General features: G+C 39.5%; 1 protein-coding gene, 1 long non-coding RNA gene and 1 other non-coding gene across 4 annotated transcripts in view; 2 read left to right on the forward strand and 1 right to left on the reverse strand.

Annotated features, from left to right (window-relative positions):
• Positions 1-13,214, reverse strand: part of LOC105282693 (acetylcholine receptor subunit alpha-like) — a 51,077-nt gene that overhangs the window by 23,686 nt on the left and 14,177 nt on the right. The gene's annotated exons all lie outside the window — the stretch shown is intronic.
• LOC113561834 lies at positions 1,267-12,888 on the forward strand. The gene is made up of 2 exons (XR_003406482.1): positions 1,267-11,403; positions 12,097-12,888. It is a non-coding gene; the product is annotated as an uncharacterized LOC113561834 (long non-coding RNA).
• Trnan-guu lies at positions 8,438-8,511 on the forward strand. The gene has a single exon. It is a non-coding gene; the product is annotated as a tRNA-Asn (tRNA).

Raw genomic sequence — 13,214 nt, forward strand, 5'->3', positions numbered from 1 at the left:
ACTGACCTCGTTCAACCGATATCGAATTGGTTTGCACAGCCGAGCAGTGCACAACGACATTCTTCTCATCCCTGTTTTTCCATGAGAAAGTGTTACGATGCGCGTGTATTCACGCAGAGATTTATAATTTTTACTAAACTTGCGATCGAAACAGCTGATAAATATTATAAATAATAGATAAGTAATCTCTAAACAATTTAATCTTAGAAAAATAACTGATGAAATCCAATCATGGAGAGGAAAATAAACAGTAATCATCTACTATATACAGGGTGTCCCAGACCTACCGTACCACCGGTTAATGGTAGATTCCTGAGATGATTCTGACAAGGGAAGGTTTTTAGGTGTTACACTCGGATTTCAAAAATTTTTTGCATGCAGGTAGGGAGGTCCCCAAATAGAAGAAAAAAATAAAAGTAGCGGCCCAAATGCATATTTGCGCACTACGTGCGCAATTTTCGATGTTAGGTTAATTACTCAAAAATGCTATTTCCAATCGAATTCTTTACATTTTTTATTTCACCTAATGCACATTTATATTGCTTTGAATAATTTTGTGTGTGTGTGTGTATGTGATGCGTGCGCGTATGTGCTTCTGTGTGCGTGTGTGTACTTGTGTGTGTTTAGAAAATACGAGCGTCTAATGTAATCTCGTGCCGCGCGAGCACAGTGCGTATAAAAGGCCCATTGCTCAAAAATGGTATTTGCATCGTAACTTTTTTAATTTTTTACTGCAACTGCCAATGCACACAATTTGGAATAATTGTACATTGCGCAAATCGTAGTTTGCTCTTTCTGCGTGATTTATTGTATGCGACTTTAAATAGATTTGATCAGAATCCATAACGAGGACATAAAAGATCTGGTCAAGGGAGGTTTTTAATTCTTTCAGTTTTAATTTTGGTTTTGATTTCTTTTTAAAGCGTTGTGCATTAGGTGAAATAAAAATTGTAAAGAATTCGATTGGAAATAGCATTTTGAGTAATTAACCTAACATCGAAAATTGCGCACATAGCGCGCAAATATGCATTTGGGCCGCTACTTTTATCATTTTTCTTCTATTTGGGGACCTCCTTACCTTGAACAGCCGCGAAAAATTAAGATCAAATTGAAGTGTGCGCGATGCGCGGGACCCCTCTAACCCACCGTCACTGAACGCGGGAAAATTCTACACAAGGATAGGATAACTATAACCCTTCGTAGCGCCGAAACTACGCCACTCTCGACATTTTGTAAGAGGAACATTCGTCTCAGAATCACCTCAGAAATCTACCATTAACTGGTGGTACGGTAGGTCTGGGACACCCTGTATAATAATAAAGAAACATGACCCAGATGATTACAAGATTTTCAGATTAATGGCTAAACGACTTGTACGACTATTTAATGTCTTAAGAGATAACAATAACGTCGAAAACGCGTTAAACGCGTTAAACAACGACACAGAATGTATTATTTACGTGCGTGCATAATTATTAACGTTCCCCAGAGGGGAAACGGATGTTGCTGAAATTCTCGGCATTTGCTGTGTCTCACGGGACGTCTTTAATATTGTATTTCCAGGAAGTTCCACCAGAATGGCGAGGGATACTTTCCGAAAGTTTCGATCTGAAATTCCGCTTTCACGGCTAATGAAGTGAATATTTCACAAATACCTTTTACTACACACCAATTACGATGAAACATTCCAGCGCAACGACGAGTTATTCTTCATTTAAGAAATACGACGATGAAATGCGAAATTGTTTACATTAAGATTATTCAAGATTTGTCTTTCTTCGCTTGAATTTTTCACGCATCGCGCATCTAATTTCGTAACATAAAAGGCCAAATATATACTTTACGGAATGAAAAGCTTCTCTATTAATGGGGTGTGCCTTTGTGGCATTTCGATCCGCCAGCCGTTATGGCAGTTGTAGTTACGGTACGTACGTACATGTAACGTGTTGGATCAACGAACTTATCGTGGTCGCCGGAAGGCGGAAATTCTTGGGCAATCCCGTCTACTAGATACATCTTACTTCTCGTCGAGCAATCCCAGAAATGCTTCACTTGGAATGCCACAAATTCCAAGAAGGGCGAGGGAAATGGAGAATGGTCCTCGCAGCCTCGTTAAAGTCAAGCCGCCGAAGGATGTACTACCGACGAAACAAATTTAATTCAATTTGCTTAACGTACACGAAATGCTGGAGTCGTAAGACTGGATTATATAAATTTCTTCAATTATAACACTGTCCGACAAAATCTGACCTTTTTTTTGTAACACGAGTGTGAATAGTCATTTCCGATGTATTTTTGCCTGCTGAATACGAATCCGTTGTCTAAATTTGGCTATCACGTCACAATTTTGAGTAAAATAGCGTCAAAGAGGCCAAAAACGACGATTTTGAGTCTTCATGACGTTGTAGCACCGGCAGCAAATTTTCCCCCAAATTTCGCTTATGCCATGTGAAAGTGTGAACTTTTAGCTTTAAAATGCGCGTGGTTTTGTTTCGGTGTGAATTTTCGTTTTCGAGATATAGCAATTTGAAAATAGTTCTTTTTCCCATAGAAAAGTCATTCCTTCTTAATGCTGCATTATGTGAAAAATAAGTGCTTTTATATAATAAAATCACATTACATCAAAAAGCAATAAAAAATAGATAGAATACAATAGGCAGAAAGATTATAAAAGAATATCCGTATGTGTGTAATTGTGTATGCACTAATAAAAGTGCACATTTTCACATGACATAAGCGAAATTTGGGAAAAAAATTTGCTACCGGTGCTACAACGTCATGAAAACCTTCAAAATCATCGTTTTTGGCCTCTTTGACTCCATTTTTCTCAAAATTGTGTGACGTGATAGCCAAATTTGGATAACGAATTCGTATTCAGCAGGCAAAAATACATCGGAAATGACTATTCACACTCGTGTTACAAAAATGGTATTGGACAATGTTATCGCATGCGTTCTATGTGAAAAGAAATGAAACAATTTTTCTCTCTATAACATCACCCGTTTGTGCTTCAAATATGCGGCTCAAAATGATTGTTACTTATCATTATTCATTATCATCGGCGATCACTGTTATTCGCATCTAGCAATTAATAGCATTTATTATGTTTGTGTAAAAAATTTAATGTGCAACAGGTGCAACTTAATGTCATGTGAGTATAGCTATTTATAATTTCATTAACGTGATGTGTACGATCCATAATTTTGCACCTAACGACCAATTTCTCCTTCCTTCCTGTATACGGCCTTTGATCGAATCTTCATATTGCACTGCGAAATCAATAAACTCATCAATTCAAAATTCCAAGTCTGCTGAGTGATGATGACCCATGGTGAAATCTTGTCATTGGTGAACACTATTGTTATGCAATTGCACGGTTTGACTAACAAAACCCGACGTATGCGCTTACAAAGCAGGCGAATCTCATGCAGCGCAGAGAGAGAGAGAGAGTGTTTCCTATCTCGCGGATAATCGAATATCGGCTTGAAGATTCAGAGCACACGCGTTCATCGACGAACGAGATGGTAAAAGACCGGTCGGAGATTCTGTGAGAATCTCAACGTACAGCGCGGCGTCAGCCCAATCCCGGTGCACTCGGCGAAGCCGTGCGATCGGTGTCACTCGCGAAATCAATTTTGGCTGCTCGTCTGCTCATGAAAAATGAAATATCTCCCGCCCGACGATCGGGGCATCGCGTCGCGTCTTTCGATCCACTATTCGCGCGTTAAAACTTTCAGCGGCTTTTAGACGTCTAGATGAAGAATCCAATGTTAAATTCACGCTCATTTGTTCGTACAACGCTCGAGATTTTTCTCGATGATGGTATCATCGTCCCTGATCGCATCGATGTAAATCCAAACATTTGGACGTGTTCGTACCTACGGGGCGTAACAACGATCATTATTGTTTCACGTTTTAACGACTATAATTGTAACGGACATGCATTGAAAGATGCGCGTTCACGTAACACGCACAATGCGTCAACCGATGCACATCGATGCCTTGCCTCGGTTTGTATGCGTTCGACGATGCAGAAACTTATCCAACCGCGACGATGGCGATACAATAATCGCGTATCGATAAAAAGAAGTCGGTGACGAGAACGCTGCACCAAAGCAAAAGGGAGAGACAGAGAGAGAGAATTCCGCACTGTATTATTGTATTATTTTCTTATATATAATATCATATAATATCGCCGAGACAGTTAATAAAATCAAGATAAAGAATCGCGGGAAGCACATTGATGGAGGAAATAAAGTAGAAAACAAAGCGGGAGCGCATGTAATCGCTCGATCGCGGGATTATAAAAGGGCCGACGGGGTGAAGGAACACAGGCGGTGCAGAGGTAGGTCGTAAAGGGGCGGAGAAAAAGGTAAGACGGGAGAGAGGTCTCGCAAGTAGGTCGCATCTCTCGGCTCGATATCGCCGAACGCTCTTTTATGTCGTTCGTTAAATTGGGTTACGGGAGTGCTGGCCGCTCAACAAAAAAATGCGCCGGAGTACCTTTTTGATGGCTACGATTTGATGGATAAAGCGGCACCCTTACGCTAACCGAGCGTATTCGCAAGATGACCGATGACCTGAGCTCGCGTTAGGCTCCAACGATGCTAATGCTGGGAAATCGCTGGATGCGTGTCATCTCGAGGGAAAGGTAATGACACGTGATTTTTGAAAAAAGACAAATTGCATCGAAACTCGAAATCGGATGCGAGGACCAATAGAGAATGCTACACGTAAAGTCTTACAATTTTGCGGGGTAAATTGTCTAAAAGTAAGTCGCTCCGAAAACGCGTTAAAATGAATTTGAATCGCCGCACGGAAGAGAAACTTGCGGGGAAGAGCGATAAGATGTGCCGGAAGCCGACAGCTTGAAGTTTCCAAGCCGTAACGTCATGGTGCTTACGTCGAACGTCATTTAGAGTTGTAGCTTCGCACGGACGGAAAGTTCGAACCTCCGGTACTTGACGTAAGCCGCACGTAAGCAAGACGAAAATAGGGAGGAACAAGAAGAATGCGAGGAAGGAATATGTCGGCCCTCGAGCGAGAACGTCTTCACGTTATACGTTTCGATCTTCATCTTCGAGGGCCCGCTGCGTGCAATTCATCATTTTTGAAAGGATAGATTTCGAAAGAAAGTGGCTCTCGAGAGCGAGTGGCGCCACGGACGGTTTTTCTACTACATCTGTCAATCCTCATGGAAAAAATATTTGTACGTTTATCAGATCGATTGTGTTTTTGATGCCTCTAGCAGCTCTAACAGCTCTGAGCTCTGATGAGTTAGGTCCACCATCCGGATGACTCTTTCCTCCATGGTGCGCGCTTGTGTGTGTAGGTGTGTGCAATCATCGGCAATTGTATCGGCCAATAGGTTGACTTAATACGAGATACAATTATTCCAACGAAATAACAATGCGCACGCGTCGTAAAGTGGCCACGAGGATAATTCGTGGCCCGAAACTGGTCGCGCTCGCCTCTCGTCCCCCGAGCGACTTGTATTCGATCGATAGGTCGTTGCATTCCGTGTGCGGGCGTTCGTTTCGCGACCGATGCAATTGCGCATACACAAGCGTCCTAATCGGCGGTTCGTGCAACTCGATTCTCGGCCACGAATGATCGCACGAAATCAAGGTAGGTACGGGGTTAATTTGCACGAGGGCGACTTTAGTACGAACGATAATCCGACAACTCGAGGCAACCCCCGACAATCCCCCTGCTGAGATAATTAAATGCCGCTTTCCCGATCGATCGGATTATTTTCGGCGATCGGGGAAATACATTCGCTGCGACGTGACGCCAGTACCAAACAGTTTTACGGAAACGTTGGGATCACATTTCGGGAGAAACAGTGTTAAAATAACGTTAAAGAAAAGCTGATTCCACGACTCCGTTAAAGAAGCTACTCGTCTTTCAGTGGAGGATCTCTCAACTGGTATCTTTCTTTGTACGACATGAGGATTGTTTTCATGTATCACGATATATATATGAATAATATACTTCAATAACAATTTGATATCGTGCAAAAATACGATAAAAAACATCCGTGATACACATAATATATTTACTAAAATTACAATATTTCCGGGGCATCTCTTCTACGACGGAGTTGGAGGAGGCGTTCTACCCTTTGCGCGTTACTTTAATATCTCTCGTTCACGCGATACCGACGTTTCCCTCGAGCTATTTGGCACGTACTAATTTGCGATTAGTGATATTTTTTCGATCATTGCATTATCAGGCAAATGATAATTCTTGTAGAAACCGTGCATGGAATGTCTTTTGCACCGTGCAACGATAAAGAAAGCAAACTGATTTGACGAATAATTATTTACGTTGACGATCAACGATTAAAAACATATCAATTGCGAGGTGTGTATTGTAGGCATACGACGAGGATTGCGCTCGTCGTTGCCCAAGGAAAGAGAAAAAAACGAGCGATAATTGATGATTACGCTTCTTTTTGTGCGAGTCGGACATGCGAGACACGTGAGGTCACCCATTTCCCGTTCCCAGGAATTATACCTCGACTTTCGAGCCGCGTCGCATTCCACGACGTCCGACTGTTCAATTGAAAATCCCAATATGTCGATCCCCATCGACACTACCAACGTACTCTGAGGCTTCCCTTCGTCATTCCGGCGTGTTCTGGAATTCAAAGGACTCCTACATGCACACGCATACCCTGTGACCCAATATCAAACATCAACCGGACATATGGAAAAGATTGAATCGCCGAAGAATAAATTAGATCAAAAGGGCAAGTTTCTCTCAGTGTTATATATTTGTAAATTCCATTATCAATCTCGAATTGTGATTACTACAATTACATTCAATTACAGTTCGTAACAGCTGTAGAGGAAGGTTCTAACTGTCGGGAAAGCATTCCCCGTGCGGGCGCGCCGCAAAATGAATACCGATTCGCTCAGGGATATCGGGACGGAAATTTATTTTAGTGCGTCGACATTGAGCCTAACCCGCGTGCAACAGGTGATTACATGCGTTCGGCAAATATCCCCCGATTAAATGTCATCGTACACCGTCAACTCTCTCGACGCGACAGCGCAATTCCGATTACGCAATTTTGATTACGCGATTTCGGACGACGCGGACGTCACCGATCGCATTGCGCTGAGAATGATCCATACGCGGCATACAAAGACCGCGAGATGGGATCACGCGTGCCCTAGTCATTAAGGTATAAACGTCGAGGCAAGTATTTCTTAATTAGCGACGCGGCACTTCGACGGGACTTATACCTCGTGGTGTCTTGAGGTAAGTTGAGCCCGTTCCCCTCACAACTCGCTCGTAGATCACGATTTGCTCTAAGTGCCTTAAGTTCCATGTCGACGTCGACACCGAGAAATGATCGTAAACGACTCGTGATATAAGCCAGTGCACAACGTCGCAAATTGACGGGCACCTCGTGAGAGCCTGTTACATTTATAGCCTGTTATATGTATAATATAAATGTGTATGTTACGTGTACAAGCTCACATTCGAGAGCTAGATACATGACGAGCGATGTACTTTACCTGAGAAAGTGTTTCCGATCTGTCAGAATCATTAAAACGTCCAGCGATGATACGTTACGTAAGACAAAACTGTGCCAGCAGTCTTAACGAGTAATGCAAACTTTAATTTAACGGAAACATATTTTTACTATTTTTATAAAAGGAAGAAATATCAGTTTCGAATTTTCGTATTTTTAAATGTATTTGTTAAGCTTGGGAATAAATTTGAGAAACATTTTTAGGAAAAAAATATTTTCATGAATATTATTATTTCGCGCGGGTCACCCTCGACTTAGTTTCTATCGCGAATGTTTGCATTCGTTGCATTTTAATGTCACTGCAAATCTCGACGTAAACGCGAGATTGAGGCCGACGATATCGACCGCAATTTTTACTCGGATGTAAATACATATTTAGATTCACGACAAGTTTGCAGCGCGGAAATATCGGTCGTCTTATACCGATTACGTATGCATTATACAGTACAAAGCTGTTCGCTTTCTTTGACAGGCTTAAAAACCGATCTTCCAGCAGCAAATTTTTACGAGCTCTCTCTTTCTCTCTTTCTTTTTCTCTTTGTTAACAATCAGTACAAACCGGTAAAACCAATATATAATTTTTACAAAGTTTAATCTTGATGATAATATACAAGATGAATCCAGTAATATTCTTTCTTTGAAGAAAGAAAGAGAAATTTTTATTTCTAATCATCCTGGAAAAAAATCAAACTTGCACAAGCTGTCACGATTTCATTGCCATGAATAAACACAGATATTTAATCGAAATTGGATTTCACTGGGAGGATATCGGTTGTAGTGATGCAAACGCTGTTGATACAATTGCGTACAGTTTAACTTTTTCTGCTACAGGTCTATCTCGGATTTTTCGTACCACAGCATTAAAATATTCAAAAAAGCAGAATTCCACGAGCCTCCGTGGCGCAATCGGCTAGCGCGTTCGGCTGTTAACCGAAAGGTTGGTGGTTCGAGCCCACCCGGGGGCGGCTGCTTTTTTTCTTTTTTTTTCCATGTATGTAATCCGCAATGTTTCTTGCAAAAATAATTCTTATGCAAATTACACTTTTCCTAGAAACTGGTAATCTGAACAGAAAAGTATAATATATTGTTGCACTTAATAATGAAAAAAAAAGATTAATTGTAAGATCAATCGATCTCCTTTTTTTAACTGCCATTAATCTTTTTGTCAGCGATTATACGAGAAAAACTCAAAAAAAGATATTTCTGTTCTGGTGCGTTTGCTTATCAAGAAAAATGATATTTAATAAAAATATATTTTCTTTTTAATATACAGGTAAACCTTAAAAGTAGAAAAAGGAAGTTAAAAATATTATATAATTATACTCGTATATATGAGACTTGGAGAAAATTGTGTGTTATGCATATGATGGGAATAGGGAATTATATCATCGCCTTCTCGTTGTTTATTCCTCCTTAAAATATTTCACAAAAAATTCAATAAGTCAGTATGTCAAAAGAACTCATAAAATATTTATGCGAGTGGATCCAGGCTTGCAAAAGTTTCATCTGCCCTTGATCACAAGCACGTGCAGTATTCACAAAAGCATGTCTACGTAGAGTACGATGTAGCTTGCGCCAGCAACTTTACCTATACTTTATGCGTTCGTCACTAGATGTCGTACACGGAACGGTCTAACCCGTGAGAGAAAATCAACACTACTGCTATATAAGAAGGCGTAAGCGCTGTGGAATTCTGTCATCGGTAAGGATATTACTGATCGATATAGCAAATGATGATCCATGGGAGATGATCATTATGATTAAACTCCACCCTACTGTCGTGGATTATCGCACTGCGGCAGTTAGGAAATCTGATGCTTACTTTCGATGACTACTTCTTTTAACTTTTACCTTTACAAATTACTCTATGCTTCTTTTCGTCGAGAAGATGAAATTTTTTCATGGTAACAATAGCTTTTTTTTTATTTGAGAACAAACACAAAATCCACCACAAGAGCGATGCAATTCCGCGAAGTTACACGCTTCGAGTCGGTTAACCAGAACTCGTTGGACATGTGTGCGTCACGTGACCGGAACATGCGACACACTCGACGCTTATCAGGTAGAAACAGGAAGAATAGAGAAACTGTACATGGGTGTCGAGAAACAATGAAGTGAAAGTTTACGTGTCTCCTCTTTCTCATTCACGGACAAGAAAGTTGGAGAGGAGAGAGATCTCTTATTATCTGCGAAAATGAATTCTCGAGTCGAGTAATAGCCGGCAAATAGTTGCATGTGTAATGCCGATAACAACATCAAGTGCAGTTAAATTCTATGTGTTCGTAGTGTTGCCGCAGGTCACGTATCCGAATATTGGTATTCGGAATTTCGGTAGGTCCTGTTTCATTTTATCCGATGGTCTCGCAGTAGCGTTTCCGAGTGCTAGAACATTTTTATTGTTTGATGTGATTTTTTGCGCGCGAACGAGATCGTATCTTTGACCATGCGGTAAAGATTTTAAATAATTGAAATGTGAGATGTTATATTACCGCAAAATTACTTCAGAGAGAATGCAACATTGACCATTAGTAAGGATATTGTTTGAATAATAACGAAAAAATCTTGGAGTAGAAAGAGAAGTAACAAGTCGCGTGAAATTGAAAGCGTTTTTTCATGCGTGAGGAATGTTAAAAAAGCGAAAATGGAGAAAGGTTGTAATTCTCTCCATGTTTCTCCCGTCCTTCGCGAAATCATAATTCTTTTCTTCCATGAAAATCTTATCTCGAAAGTCCGTTAAGTTAACTTTTAATCCCTTTCCTTTCTCTTTCTCTCTCTTTCACTTTTTTCTTTCAGCGTTTTCTCGTTTCCAAGAAACACTCGCGTTTCATCCGCTTAGCGAATTTTCACGACTTCGTCGAGTTGCGAGATGTTTCGCGGATTTGTTTTACGTTATTATGGAATCGTAAATTTTCTCTACCGAAACGTGGAGCATCTTTTCAGAACACTTTTCCCGCCCATTTCCTGAATCGAACCCCGCTCTCTCTCTCTCTCTCTCTCTCTCTCTCTCTCTCTCTCTCTCTTCTCTCTCCTCTCTCTCTCTCTCTCTCTCTCTCTCTCTCTCTCGTTCGCTTCCGGAGTGTTATGTACTCGCAAAGCGTCGAGCTTCTTTAGCCGCGGCTGAAGCTTACTGATAGGCTTCTCGAACCGGGCTCGAGTGCTCCGATCTGCTTTGTCACGATAATGACTTTCCACCTTTTTTCAGACACACACTTTCACACCTCCTTCCTGCAACCATTCCTCCTCCCTTTAAGAATTTTTTAGCATTGACTTCTCGAGTAACCCGATTCCCCATCATGAATGGATTTCGACTTTGCGATTTAGCGCGTTTTCTTCATCGATCTCCCGTTTTCCTCTCGTTCGTCATGTCAGATTGCACGGATTTCACTAGAGTTGGAGTGAACGATATCGACAGTTTAGTAAATTGCATTCTTTGTAAAAATAGTAAACTATTCGAAACTTGTTTTTGGATCTTTGGCAAAAGAAAATTAATTTTTTCGAGATTTGCAAATCGTTTAATTTGAATTTCAGTCAAAACTTGAGGAAATTATTCGCAATAATTTGGTAAATTATATTGCGCATAGAGCAACATAGCAAGGTAATCTTTCGAGAAATGCTCACGGAAATATTATAATAAATACATTTTGCAAATTTAACCCATTCGAGACGAAGATTTTATTATAAGACGATCTCCAGGAGCCGGAAATTTTTTTCTGTTTTTGTTGAAAAATAAGATAAGAGGAAAATTTTAGAAGATGAGAAGTGAACATTGTAGACATTGTTTGTAGACTTTCTCTGTTATTTTATTTCAGTATTACACACATGGTGTGTTATCAGTCTCGAATGGGCTAACATACAGGGTGAGGCACCTAAAACAGGCCACCTGAATATCTCGGCTGTTATTGGTGATAGAAAAAAATGTGTCAAACCAAACTTGCATGGTTTCTATAAAAAATAATGATAACAACAACTCAGAACTTCGCGGAAAAAGAAAAATTTCTAAGGACTAGAACCTTTTCATTTCTGAGTTTACAGTATTTTTAATAGCAGAGAACTCTAGGCAATATAAAGTAAATTATTTTCCCTTGCAGTTGGCCTTCAGTGACCTTGAATGATTTTGACCCGTAGATCAATGTGCGCATCTTCAAACGCTCTACTAGATGGTACGTAAAAAAACATATACCATTTAAAAAAACGAAGTTGACCTTCATATGACCTCTACGCGTCCACCTAATAAAAAATTATTTAGAACAAATTATGTGTCCCCGGAAACCATGCAAGTTTGGTTTGACACATTTTTTTCTATCACCAATAACAGCCGAGATATTCAGGTGGCCTGTTTTAGGTGCCTCACCCTTTATAAGTGTTGGAGATTACTCCGAGTTAATTTAGCTAGTAAATAATTAGTAATGATATTTGTCCACTCAATGGTGGAAAAAGATTGCGGTCTAAGCCAAAGGTGCGACTATTTTACAAACATTGTTTGAGATGAAAGAAGTTTTTTAGACTCGTCCATGATATTGTTACAGTCGCCAGAGCGACTTAAAAGCGAGGTGAGTTTTCGCTACTCTTTTGAGCAGTAAAGCGTAAAGCGATTTGGGAGGAAAGAGGGAAAGCAACTGCTACAACACGACGGGAGTAAGCGTTACGCGAGACGTGAAGCCTTAAGAGGCGAAGGCGGCATTCTTGGGAGAAGGATCCCAAGAGTCTACGACGCGCTGACAAATTGAGTTTTAGACCTCGCCGACCGTGTCCCTCCATTCCGATGGATTTTTCCCACGGGTCAATGGAACGGCTTCTCCCGCTACACGCTCCCAATCCCACGGGATATCACGAATGCCCCTCCCTCTCTCCTTACCGCTCCCCGGAAGGAAACGACCAATGGTCACTAGTATCGCTACTGGATAAGTCATATTGTTAAATAGAACATGATGACCTACTTTCTAGTGATGGATTCAAGACAAGACAAGACACTGTCTTGTCTTGAGCTTTTAAAATCAAGAATTACTACGTCTTGATTTTGATATTCAATTTCTTATCTTGATTCTTGATTCTTACAAGATTCTTGATATTTTTATAATATCTATAAATATTAATTATAAATATTAATCTATAAATATTAATTTACAACCGATTTTATTAAAAGTTTTAAAAAATTTTTACAAAAGATATCGAAAAAAAATTTCGACAAAACAATATTGACACACACAAAAAAGAAATTAAAAAATTTGAATGAAATGTTATTATTATTAAAATATAAACTATTGTATTGCTGGTAAACATAGATATGAATATCAAATATTAAATATACTTAAATAAAAATACACATTTTATTGGCCACACTATAAAATAATTGATTAAATTATAAATTTAGACTGTATAAGCTACACATTTGTTAAAGAAATTAATGCTCAACTTCATAATTTTAATATTAATACTCGTATTACTTGTTATTTTTAATCAAGTCTATAATTTTAGAAATATAATCTAATCTAAAAAGTTTTAATTATTTTTCAACATAATCTATATAAAAAATATGTTAAATTACTTCTTTCAAAATCATCAATGATATTTTGTTAATTGTATATTCCAGGTTAATTGCATGTTCAAAATTAAAAATGAATCGGATTAGATTAAATTTCAGTTGTCAAGAATCAAGAATCTTGATTGA

The sequence above is a fragment of the Ooceraea biroi genome, chromosome 4, assembly GCF_003672135.1.
Source record: "Ooceraea biroi isolate clonal line C1 chromosome 4, Obir_v5.4, whole genome shotgun sequence".
NCBI classification, from domain to species: domain Eukaryota; kingdom Metazoa; phylum Arthropoda; class Insecta; order Hymenoptera; family Formicidae; genus Ooceraea; species Ooceraea biroi.